We start from the raw sequence: 13,993 nt of genomic DNA, 5'->3' as shown, positions 1-13,993 counted from the left end.
AATAACGGTTTTACACACAAAAACGGAATTAACTACTTTGATACATATTCTCCGGTCTTTGGGATTATAACTATTAGAATTTTGATAGCTTTAGCATTGATCCATAAGTTAGTAATACATCAAATAGATGTAAGACCTATAATAACTTGAACATACTTAAGTTTGTTTAATCCTTTAATAAAGATTAATGCTAGATATGATAAGATAAAATGTATATATTCTAAAATATCATATATCCAATTAGATAGGAAATAAATATCTTAGGATATGATTTATAATGAAATATGATATTCTTATATATATATATATATATATATATATATATATATATATATATATATATATATATATATATATATATATATATATATATATATATATATATATATATATATGTACATGAAATCTTAAGGAAGGATATCCAATTATATTTATTTCTTATCCAATTGGATATGATATCCTAAAATATACATATTCTATATGAAATTTTAAGATAGCATATCCAATGAAATATGCTATGTTATATTATTTTTATAATTAATTTGTGAAATGAATAAAAAAACATGTATCATTTTCAATATTTAAAATAAAAATTATATCACATTCTAATATTTTCCATTTAAAATGAATGAAATTTCTCTTATATTTAACAATATTCACTATTAAAATATTTAAGTTTTATAAATAATTTTTTTTATATTATGTTATTCAATATATAAAAACAATTCATGTATCAAATATTAATATTAATTTATTTTATAAATATTTTTTTAGTCTTTCCTTTTTAACCATAAATTTAATTTATAATAAAAAAATTATTTTACAAAATGAGTATATAAAAAAATAAAAAATAAAAAATTGATAAAAAAAACAAATAAATTTATAATACATGGATATGGATATGCATATGTCATATCTTAACATGAGATTAACATATCCCATGTAGAATAAATATTAAAAAAAAATGGATAATATATCCTATCACTTATCTTATCTCATGTTTGATTGAAGAAATGATAGGATAAGTGATGAAATAACTCATCATATCATCAACCAAACATGGGATAGGATATAATATTATATCCTATCTTATCTCATATTATATCCTGCCAATTAAACATAGTGTAATGGCTTGATGAATGAATTGAGTAATAAATATTATTTTATAGAAATTGTTTAGCTAAGTAATGAACATGTTAAACTAGATGATTAATAACTCAAACGTAGTTAGAAGTGGTAGGGAACCTTTGCGTTTTAATGATTAGTAAGTTGGCAACTTAGTCAACTGCTTGCTTGAATGAGTGCCTAAAAATTCAAAAAATTTTAAAATTCATCAAAAAGGAGGTTGACTATAGGTGTAAGGGACACTATGATTGTTTTAAAATTAAACATCGGACAATAGCTTGTTGTGAATAAATAGTTGCTAGCTTTAGCCATTGTTTGTTTCATGAAAATCAAAACATGTGAATAACAAGACTTTCTTTGAAAAAGAAATTGAAGTTAAGCTAACCAAAATGTTGAAAGAGGTAGGGAAGCTTGTCTAAAAATGTTGTGTTAACTCCTTGTTTGAAGCTTGAGCAAATGTATTTAATATAGTTGGTGTTTGAAACAAGTTGTGATATGTTTTATTTTGGTTGAAATATATTATATTCTTGTTGAATCTAACTTCTTGTTTTTGCTTAAAAATATGGAAAAACGTTGTTTTAAGGGACGCTATAAAGGTGTCATGCCTTAGGACCCACTCTAAGGCATGACTGTTATTTCACACCTCAAGCCTGAAGGCTCAAAATGTGAGTTGACCCAAACATTCATCTTATAACTAAAAGTTACCAATTACCAAATTCATGTTCAGAATAGTAGAACCAAATTTTATAATCTTCAAATCTCAACTTTAAAACTAACACATCAACCAAAGTGTTAGTGTCCAAACAACTTCAAACTTAACAATTCAAATAGTCATTAAATTCTAACTTTGAAACAATATTCAAAAAATAATGTTTAAACCAAAAGTCCTAATAATGCCAAATTCCCAACCTAACCATCACTCCTCGCTTGAACTAAGAGTAACTAAAAAATTGTTAACAAAAGTCCTAATTAATTTTGTATTTCTAATTTTACTATTTTACCCCTTAAAATTAATTTGAGGTATTACAACTTCCTTCCTTAAAAAAAGTTTAGTCATCTAAACTTGACATACTTGAGTCTTGAAATAAATGTGGATGATTTGCTCTCGTCTCCTCCTTTAATTCCCAAGTGGCCTTTGGAATACCATGATTTCTCCATTGGATATTTACCAACTTGACAATAGCATGACGTAGTATCTTATCTAATTGAAATTTGCAATCTGAACGAGTACTTTTTCATAAGTTAGATCTATTGAAATTTGAATAAGGTTTAACTGCAATATGAAAGGGATAAAAAAACACATATTTCCTCAATGTTGATACGTGAAATACATTATGAATCTTTAGACAAGCTTGGGGGCAAGGCTACTTTATACTCCAAGGTGCCTATTCTTTCTAATATTTCAAACGGACTCACAAATCGATGATCGACCTTTCTTTTTCTCTTAAATCTCATCATAGACTTCATAGGCAAAACTTTTAAGAAAACATGATCACTAACCTGAAACTCCAAACCTTGCCTATGATTATTAGCATAACTCTTTTGTTTTCTTTGAGCTATTTTTATTTTATTTTTTAATCAAGGCAACTTTTTCAATAGTTAACTACATGATTTCAGGCCCCAAAATTTTCCTCTCTCTAACATCATCCCAACAAATAGGATATCGACATCTTTTTCCATTCAACCCTATTAAGACATTGAGTCTTGTTTATATGTTTGCAATTTTGTTCCTTTTAAAATTTGGCCATGGAAGCCTTTTTAGATAATAACTTGCTCTCCATTGAAGATCAAGAGTTGTTGTTCGTCCAACCGAGAAGTCATAGGTACATCTAAGAAGGTTTGACTTGTGGCAATTTAGGCTCCATTGGGATAAAGAGGATTGGTAATTGTATTGAACTTAAAATTAATTTTTATAAAGTTTTTGAAAAACAAGAAACACTCAAGTGAGGAGCAGCAACACTCAAGTGCTAACTGCTCGAGCGCCCTTAACGCTCAAGCCACCACTTTGCCACCAAAGTGGGCTCAAGCGGTCATGAATTTCCAACTAAGATTCTTTCATGCAAATATGATTTGGAAGTCTTCTAAAACCAAATCTCTTCGTAATTTACTCCTATAAATACCTCATTATAACCCTTTGAGAGTTAGAGATCGCATAGAAATTGGATAGAGATCGTATAGAGACGATTAAGTGATTGAAATGAGATCACATATTCTCTAGAGAAGGTTTCCTAGATAAAAAGCCTAAAGTGTGAAACCATTCCCAATTTCTCATTCAAGGATTTGATCTATTTCTTAGATTTTAATATTTTTGAAAAATATTTTATGCAAAAATAATAATAATTTAATATTGATAACCATTACTAATTTCATAGTTTTTTTATATTATTATATATTTTAATATTTTACAAGTCTATCTTTCTTTTGTTTTTTTAAATAATAATACACAACTACTATTTTTTTTATTATATTTTATACATTTAAATAAATCAAATAACATTTTAGTTTTACTTCTACTATTGTTTATTTTTATATTTAGATCTCATTATGTTACAAGAATTTTTTCAACAAATTAAGATTGACAGTAATTTTTAAAAATATATGGGATAAATTCGTAATTTCGGATAATGTTGTATTTCCATTTTTTAGATTTTAATATTTTTTAAATCATATTTTATGCAAATACATAGATATATTATCCACTAATATTTATGTTTACAACTACTATTATTAAAATATCATATAATATTTTCATTTTATTTCTAATGTTTATTACTATTATTTCATATTAATTAAATAAATAATATCACTTTTATTTTTTGAATGATTTAATCTGTTCATTTCTATAAAATGACAATTTACAACAAATATTATTTTAAAAAAAATTAACATAAATTCAATAAATTAATATATTTATTTTGTAATTATATATATATATATATATCATTACAAAATAAAAATGAAACAAAGTAGATAAAAAATATTATGTAGGAATAAAATAATATAACTTTTATTTTTTAAATGATTTAATCTATTTAAAATGATAATTTCATGTCACATGAATTCAAATAAATTAAAAAACTTATATAACAATAAAAACCATGCATTGAAAAAATAGTAAAAAAATATAACCTATCAAGATGAGTGGCATGAGCATCCAAAGAAAGGGAAGAGATATGCAGATCAAGTTGCATAAAGAGAAACAAGGGTTATGAAAATAAGCAATGGAGAGTGAAAAAACTAGGTTTCAAATGGGGAGGAAAGAAAAATCAAAGATGAAAATATCAGTTATCACGGATATATCAATGATATATCAATGAATATTTTGATACAAAATATCAGTAGATCAAAAATTGATTAAAACTTATAAAAATGTAAATAAATAAATAAATAAAAACTCTTAAAAATGAAATTATAGTATAATAAACATTTTAAAGTTGTTTTGTTAAAGAAATTGATATATGTATAATATGATTTGCGATATTAAATTTAATTATATCATATTGATCGATAAGAAATGTGAATTTTGTAAGTGTACACTTATTATGAAGTTAAATTATTACAAATATATTAATTATGTGATTCAAATATATTACTATGTTAAGTTAATTTACTTACATCTATTGAAAATATATTTATTAATTGTAGAAATGTACTAATTTAAATTTAGTGATAAACTAATTTAAAAATATACTAAATTAATTTATTCTTAATATACTATTACTACACTTGAATATCAAAATAAAATAAAATTATTAATTTAAAACTAAATTATTACAAATGTACTAATTATGTGATTTCAATGTATTTATGATTTTTATTTAAAAATATTGGTACATTTTGACACAAAATATTTTTATTTAAAAATATTGATAATTTTATTTTTGATTTTATATTTGTTTCATATTTAATTAGTACACAAAATAAATTACAAGATAAATAAAATTAACTTATTTATAATGATTTAATTTTTTTACCGATTATTCATCGATATATTTTCAATATATCCAATATATATCCAAAATTTCAGCAATTTTTTTCCATTTAGGACCGATTTTTTACTTGTATCACTGATATATTCATAATTATCGATATATTGTCGATATTTATCAATATTTCTACTAGACGATATATCTTACCTATATATCGTATTCAACTTCTCTAATACACGATATATCGCTGATTTATCCTGATATTTTCATCCTTGAGAAAAATGAGAATGGAGATTGAAGTAGATTTTATTTTGTCAGTGAAGATGGTAAGCAAGGAGTTTTGAATGAAAGATAGGTGTAATGTGTAGAATAGGGAGTGTGTTTTAAAAAAAATAGTGTTTAAATATTTCAGAAGAAGTGACAATACTTGAAACAGTAAAATTTGTGTGAAATAGTGTAGTGTTTAAATGTTTTAGAAGAAGTGACAATACTTAAAACGGTAAAATTGTGTGAAATGGTGTAGTGTGAAATGTCAAATCGATTGAGTGCTACAATGGTATTGTGTTAAGTGGTACGGTGCAATGGTGTGTGAAGTGATGTAGTGCAATGGTGTGAAGTGATGTAGTGCAATGGTGCAGTGTATTATTGAACTAATATGTGAAATAGTAGGGGAAGTGATGTGTGGTGGGACAAGATTCTCCCAATTTGTTGGACTAATGTATGAAATAGTGGGGAAAGTGATGTGTGAAGTAGTGGACAGCCTTATGGTGGGACAAGATTCCCCCAAAAAAATGTCATTTTATATTTTAGTGTGAAATTTTAAATTAAAGAACAACATTGTTAATTTTAAAGATTATCTATTAAAATTAATTTCAAATTATTTATTTTTAAAATAATTATTTAATAAATTAATAATAAATTTATTTTTTATAAACTCAATTTTCACATAAAATGGATAATAGTTTTTTTTTTAATCGGAAAGTGAAAAAAACAAAAAGTAATAGATAAATATTATTTATCTTATAAAAAACAATATAAAACTAAATTAGTTTCTATTTATAATTATAATTAATTGAATTAGTTTAAAGATAAAATAAGAGATAAAGACCAAAATGTTTTTTAAATCAATATCTAACTTAATATAAAATAGTATTTTTTTTAATATCAAATGTTAACATAATTTATATTTTTATAAATATTATTGTTGATAAATATCCCAATAATTATAATTATTTTTATATATAGAATTTATTAATTAATTAATTTTATAATACATATATTTATAATAATTATATTATTGTATAAGTGTTATGTGTTTTCTTATTTTAAATTAATAATACAATGTTACATCACTTAAAAATCATGATAAACACCAAAATACTTTTCTAATTAACATGAGATGATAAATATAATTTATACTTTTATAAATATTGTAATTATAAATAATATATCAAATAATAATAAACATAAAATTAATTCATTTTACAATGAAAAATTATTAAACTATATTAGTAGTTAAAAGGAAAATAAGAGACAATTTTCCTTTATATATATATATATATATATATATATATATATATATATGTAAATCATCTCTTCAAGAGACAATTTCTCTCCTAAATTTTTTCCTTTTTCCCTTGAGAAATCACAATTTTAGCCTAAAAATTTTAGGAATTGTCTTTTCAAAAGACAATTTTTGCCTTCAAATTTTTTTTTAAAGGAAATAAATCGTTTTTTGAAGAGAGAATTTTTATTTTTCTTTTTCCTAGTTGGAAAAAACTACAATAGATTTGGAAATATTTTTTCCACTACGGTAGTTTACAAATTATTTTTTCAAACTACCATACTCTTATAAAAAATCCTCTTAACGCCAGCAATTTTATATAGGGATAGCTATCTTGCAAGAACCTTATAACCTCTATTGCTCAATGAGGTCCTTCCACCATGTGGCCTCTCGTAAAGCTTCTACTAAATAGGCTTCACAAGGCTCTTTGCTCTATTGTCCCTTTGTCTTTCGACGCCTGTAGGACCTATTTTCGAGAAAAAAATACTATGCCTTTCACCTTCCCTTGCCTTTACCCCTTGTATGCCTTACCCTTTATGTCTTCACCCTTTGGAAGTGTGTATTGAACTGGTATGTCATATGGTCTAAGGCTTTTATGATAATTATTTCCACTACAACAAACATTATCTTGGTTTTTGTGGGGATAGGATCAACTTGATCTGTGGCATACCTAAGACATGTAAAGACCATGGCACAAGATGAACTTGTCCCTAAACTCAATCAACTAGAAGGTTAGTGGGACAAACTTCCCTTTCATACAACGCCCTCAGAAAGGCCTATTTGTGGTGAATAATAGGTAAAACGTTGTCTCATTCCACAAAAAACATTTGATGCAAGATGATTAGATTATATTAAGAGTGTGTTGGATAGTAATTCTAGGAAGTGTTTCTAATATTTCTAATACTTGAAAAATAAAAATTTTCAAGTATTAGAAATGATATAAATACTTCTTAGAATCACTATCAAATACATTTTTAAAGTCCGTTTGACAGTAATTTTAAGAAGTGTTTCTAACTTTTCTAATACTTTAAAAATAAAAAAATTTATGTGTTAGAAATACTAAAAACACTTCCTAAAATCACTGTCAAAAGCACTCTTAATGTGATATGGCTCCAAGGCATAATCATGACATGAAAAAAGTCATACCATAAAACCAAGAAAAAAAAAACAATCATTACCTATGAAAACATGAATTAGGAATGACAAAGATAAGTTAGTCACCTAATGGCATCGCCACCATTACTGAACCATCCAATAAGCCCTTATAAATGCCCTAAGATGCACTTTTACAAACGTTAGAGAAAAAGAAATGGTCTTTCTTCATCTCTTTTTAATTTATTGTCTACTCACCATTATGGAAACCATGGCTAAGCTGGACATTACAGTGGTGGGAGTTGTAACGACCCACTCCCAACCATGTAGATATTGTTTACTTTGGACCCAAAAGGACCCTCATGGCTTTAAACTACGTCTATAGAGTTAAGAGAAGTCCATACTTATATAGCGCCAAGAAATTACCCCTCTATCTGATGTAGGATGTCACAAATACCCTCATGCAGACACAACATCCTTATTGTGTCCCACGGGATTGCGGGGCTAAACAGTTGAACATCCCTATAGGGCCAAACAAACTCCCACATCGAGGTCAAAGATTGGCTCTGATACCATTTGTTACGACCCACTCCCAACCATGTAGATATTGTCCGCTTTGGACCCAAAAGGGTTCTCACGGCTTAAAAATGCGTTTACAAGGTTAAGAGGAGTCCATACTTATATAGCGTAAGGAACTTTCCCTCTTATCCGATGTGGGATGTCACAAAATCTATATTAATTTCCCTTACTTCAAAAGAAATCCTCAAAAACTTTAGAGAAAAATAATTCTAGAAAATCTACTCTTCACCTAACAAAGTATAAGATAAATAATCATTACTATTTATCGAAAATTATAGGTTTAACAATCCTAAAATTTTAGGTATTCAAATTAATGTTTTTAATTATGAAAGATAACTTAATCTATTCCTATTTTAGAAAAATTAATAAATTTCTAATTCATATAAAACTTAAATTTTATTTTCAATCTATTTCTTGGGACACAAATAATTTAATTAAACTATAATTTATTTTACTAATTAAATTTTATGCTACTTATTAACTTAATATTTATCATTAATCTAATTATAATACTATAAATTTAACTAATTTGTACTTCACCTCGTTTCATTTATATGTAATTTATTCTATCATTTTCATATTTTCCAAACACAACTACCATAACAACACTAGCACAACTACCAATATAATATATATAAATATATATATATCATCCACCACACTCACACGCTCCATGCACAGTGCATGTCTTCTTTAGTATTATTATTATTATTATTATTATTATTATTATTATTTTCATCATTCCTCATACTTCCTCACGCACGCATTCTTTTTTTTTTTGGCCATTGTGCACACTATCTCATTATTATTATTATACACTTTTAGAAATCACCCAATACATTGAAATCTTATATAAAAAAAAAAAGTATTCCTAATATTTTTCAATCCCTTAAGCCACATATAATCATATATTTATTTACTCATTTAATTTTTGAAATTTCATTGCTTAGATCTATTCATCTAAGAAATTTTGAATTTCCCTATTTTCATCAAAAATTAAATAGATTAACCCTAACCTAAATTGAAATTTTCCAAATAATTTTTTTTTTCCATCTAAAAACTTAAGATTTCCCAATTTCCAACAATAAATCAACCCATAATCTTAAATTTCTAATATTTTGATATTAAAACGAATTTAAAAAAATAAACTAACCCTAATCTAAATTAAAAAAAAAAAAAATTCAAAGAATATCTAGCGTGTTCAAAACTAACTAACGAATATCATATATTAATTTAGGGTTAGAATTTTACCTGGAAAAATATGAACTTCAAACTCTGAACCTCTAAACCTCGAGGCCTATGATCTCCAATTCTCTAATTTTGGTTGATAGGGTTTTCTGAATAAAGAAGGCAAGAGGAAAATCTAATTTATACCTAGGATTATTAATTGTAAAATGACTTTTTCACCTTTAATGAGTTTAATTAATTAACTACTTTGTAATTTACTATTTTACCCCTAGAGTTAATTTTGGGGTGTTACATCCTCTCCTCCTTAACAAAAGTTTAGTCCTCTAAACTTGACATACCTTGGTCTTAAAAAAGATGTAGATGTTTTTCTTTCATCTCCTCTTCTAATTCCCAAGTAGTTTCTCAAATACTATGATTGCTCCATTGGATTTGTATTAACTTGACAATAGCATGACATAATACCTTATCCATCACAACCACAATCTGAATTGGTACTTCTTCATAAGTCAAGTCTTTAGAAATCTGAATAGGCTCCAACTTCACAATATGAGAGAGGTCAAAAACAAATTTCCTCAAAGCTGAAACATAGAATACATTATGAATCTTAGACAGACTTGGGGGCAAGGCCACTTTATATGCCAAAGTGCCTACTCTTTCTAATATTTCAAATGGACCCACAAATCAAGGACTGAGTTTTCCCTTTCTCCCAAATCTCATCACAGATTTCATAGGCGATACTTTTAAGAAAACATGATCACCTACCTCAAACTCCAAATCCCGCCTACGATTGTTAGCATAACTTTTTTGTATACTTTGAGCTGTTTTTAATCTCTCTTTAATTAAGGCAACTTTTTCAACTATCAACTGCACAAGTTCAGGGCTCTAAATTTCCTTTCTCCAACATCATCCCAACAAACAGGAGATCGACATTTCCTACCATATAGCCCCTCAAAAGGTGTCACCCCAATGCTAGCTTGAAAGCTATTATTATAGGCAAACTCTACTAAAGGTAAGTAATCATTCCAATTACCTTTTAAGTCTAAAGTACAAGCTCTCAACAAATCTTCCAAAACTTGAATTGCCTTTTTTGATTGACCATCAGTCTAAGGATGAAAATCAGTACTAAAACTCAACTTAGTACCCAAAGCTTTCTGTAGACTATGCCAAAATCTAGAAGTAAAATGAGGATCTCTATCAAATACTATAGAAACAGGTACACCATGCATTCTCACAATTTCCCTAACATATAAAGAAGTTAGACGGTCCATAAAGAAGTTAACTTTCATAGGCAATAAGTGAACAGACTTTGTCAATCAATCAATCAATAATCACTCAAATAGTATTATTGCCCCCTAAGGTCCTTGGTAACCCTGTCACAAAATCCATAGTAATATGTTCCCACTTTCACTCAGGAATAGAAAGTGGTTGCAAAGACCCTACTGGTCGTTGATGCTCAACTTTCACTTGTTGACGTACCAAACACTGAGCCACAATTTGTGCAATATCTCATTTCATACCTGACCACCAATAATTCCGTCTCAAATCTTTATACATCTTTGTCCCTCCTAGGTGGATCGCAAGCCTAGAACAATGAGCTTCCTTTAAAAGCTCCCTCCTTAGGTCTCCATCATCTGGGACACAAAGTGTCACAACCTAAATTTCGGGCGACCCAAAATTTGGCCCATGACCCCAAGTCAAAGGTTTGACTTTAAGGGTTCCTCCTATTCCACGCTGGCAGTCAACCAAAACACTCTAAATTTTTTTCTTCTTCTACACATACCTCACACTAGAGTTTTCATCAACTAATAATATCTCAAACACTGCTCAAAATCAACAAGATGTATTAATTATCACTACAGTCCAAAATAAAAGTTCATAGTTAAACAACTTAATCAAATTAGGGTCTCATTACACATCCATAGTTCACAATTTATCAAAACAAGTCCTAATAGCACAAACACAATAAATGAGACACGTTCCACTAGACCGCTCCACTAGACCGCTCCAAGGGCATCCTAAAGTCCTCCATGCTCCACCTGTGGATCCTTAAGAGTGATATCTGCATCTAAAAATATGTAAAAATGAAAGGGTGAGTATTCCACATTGCTCAGTAGGGTGCCTATCACCCAAGGGGTTAATGGGGATTACTAAGTTTCAAATAACACAAAAGAAACATTTCTACAGTATTAATCAAGCCACGTAATTTAATATCTAATATTATATACAATTTCACAACATTCAACAATTAAATGAAATGCATATGAACGTGTGACACATAGTCATACAATGTACTATTGTTCTCAGGCTTTCACCAAAGAATATTCGTCTGCACCCAAATACACTCCCCATTCGGAGTCTTCCCGGGGTAAACTTTTGGGTATTTCACCTTAGGGATCTTTCTCCCTTCTTAATTCGCCTCACACGGACTTTTACTTTTCATCACTATTTTTTTTTTTCTTTTTCCATTCCATACACTTTTCACAATTTTTTATCATTTCTCCACACAACCATGGTGCAAATGAATGCCATAATTCCAAAATTTCCTAATAATTTCAACAATTCCAACATTCCCAATAATCCGCTAAAATAAATTTTCCACATTAAAATTTTCGAAAATATTCCAACAAATTTTCAAAAAATTCACATATCAATAAACTTGAAATTATACCAAAATTTCGAAATTTTTCAACAATTCTAATAATTTCCAATATTCGAAAATAATTAATTTTCTACAATAAAATTAGTGAAAATTTTCCAAAAATTCTAGAAAATTCACATATTAATAAATTCGAAATTATACCACAATTTTGGAATTTTTCAACAATTTTTAACAACCCAAAACAATTATTTAGCAACTAAAAAGAAATTCCTAAAATTACAAAAATTCCAAAAAAAATCCAAATCATCCACAAAAATTCCTACAACACCAATATTACCTACTTAACTCATAATGACAAGATTTATAATTTTTTTCTAAGGAAAAACGTATTTAATTAAAGTTTTAGGGTTAAATTCCCCTACCACATATCTAAGAAATTGACAGTTAAAATCACAATCAGCCACTGTAGAATTGTTCCTCTCGTTGAGTAGAACAACTTCTCAAAATTTGAGTCGAAACGGACGTTGTTCAGCTGTCCAAATGGTCGGCCAAAGTTCCGGCGGCAAGAAGAATTCTCCACAGTCCCGCAAGTCTCCCTCTTTGCCACTTTTTCCAATCCTTCTCCTTTTCCTTTTTTTTTTTTTTTTTGTTTTTAAAAGCCCACTTTCTTGGCCCTTTCATCCCGCCACCGCCTAGTCCACGGCCCAATATCCAAGGCCCAAAAAAAAATGTGACTCCCCAATTCGACAAAATTTGAAATCAACAAGTGACAAGTTCTACACATAATTGACATGTGGTATGTGTTAAAAGGTGACATGTGAGGAAATTTGAAAGACTACAAAATTTAGTCTTTCAAATAAAATTAAATCTTTCAATTACAGTCAAAAGAAAATTAAATATATATATCCTCTTGTTGACATATTCTTGAAGGAAATAAATATTTCAATTGAAATAAAAAGAGAATAAAGAATAAATAAATATTTTCTTATTGGCAAATTTCCTTAATGAAGAAGACAAATTGTTAAAATCAAGCAACAAAATCTTAGAGAATTCCAAAATTTAATTCTCTAATTTCACCTATAAATAAAGGTGACTTCCTTCAATGAGGAGATTTGTGGGGATCTATAGAAAAACTACACACATGTTCTTCACTTTTCAATAAAATTGACGTCAAGCACAAAGTGCATTTAAAATTGAAATAATGAGAAAATTGAGGAAACTTAACTTTAAATCCAAAGTTTCAATGACGCAAGAGTATAAGATAATTGTGAAACCAAGGTTTGGTTAATCTTGATTTTGATAATAACAAAACAAGGTCTAGAACTAATGATCATATTTCAAGTGTGATTAGGCAAGACGACTTCCAAAGTGGCAATCCAATGACAAATCAAGCTAAGGAGAAATCATGAAGAAGAAGACCACCTCAAAGAGAAGAGTTTTTCAAGACCAAAGCTTCTTAAGATCTCTTTGTAAGGTTGTTGGTGCACTAGAACTTTCATGCATTTCATTTTTTATTTATGCACCAAAATCATCCAAGAGTAATATTTTTTTAAATATCTTAAGAATTTGATGATTTCATGTTTTCAACTAAAACCTTGTGTTAAATGATTTTCAAACTTGTGTTAAAAGGTTTTAAGTTGAAAAATGTTGGCTCAACCGGTTCAACCAGTCGACCGATTGTGCTCGTCCGGTCGAGGACCGGTTGAGGGAGGCTAAAAAGTTTCTCTCTCTCTCTCAGTGGCCTTCTCTTCCCGGTCAAGGTTGAACCTCAATCGGTTGAGGTCCGGTTGAGGCCTAACGGTCACTTTTCCTAATGGCTAGTCAACTGGTCGACCCCTAACTCGACCGATCGAACCCCCAACGGCTAGTTTGGCTTTTTTCTTCTATAAAAAGGCTCCAATCTTCATTGTTTCATGA

This window comes from Vitis riparia, chromosome 18 (assembly GCF_004353265.1).
Source record: "Vitis riparia cultivar Riparia Gloire de Montpellier isolate 1030 chromosome 18, EGFV_Vit.rip_1.0, whole genome shotgun sequence".
NCBI lineage: Eukaryota > Viridiplantae > Streptophyta > Magnoliopsida > Vitales > Vitaceae > Vitis > Vitis riparia.
The sequence above is the reverse complement of the archived record's forward strand: the minus strand, read 5'-3'. Positions refer to the sequence as shown.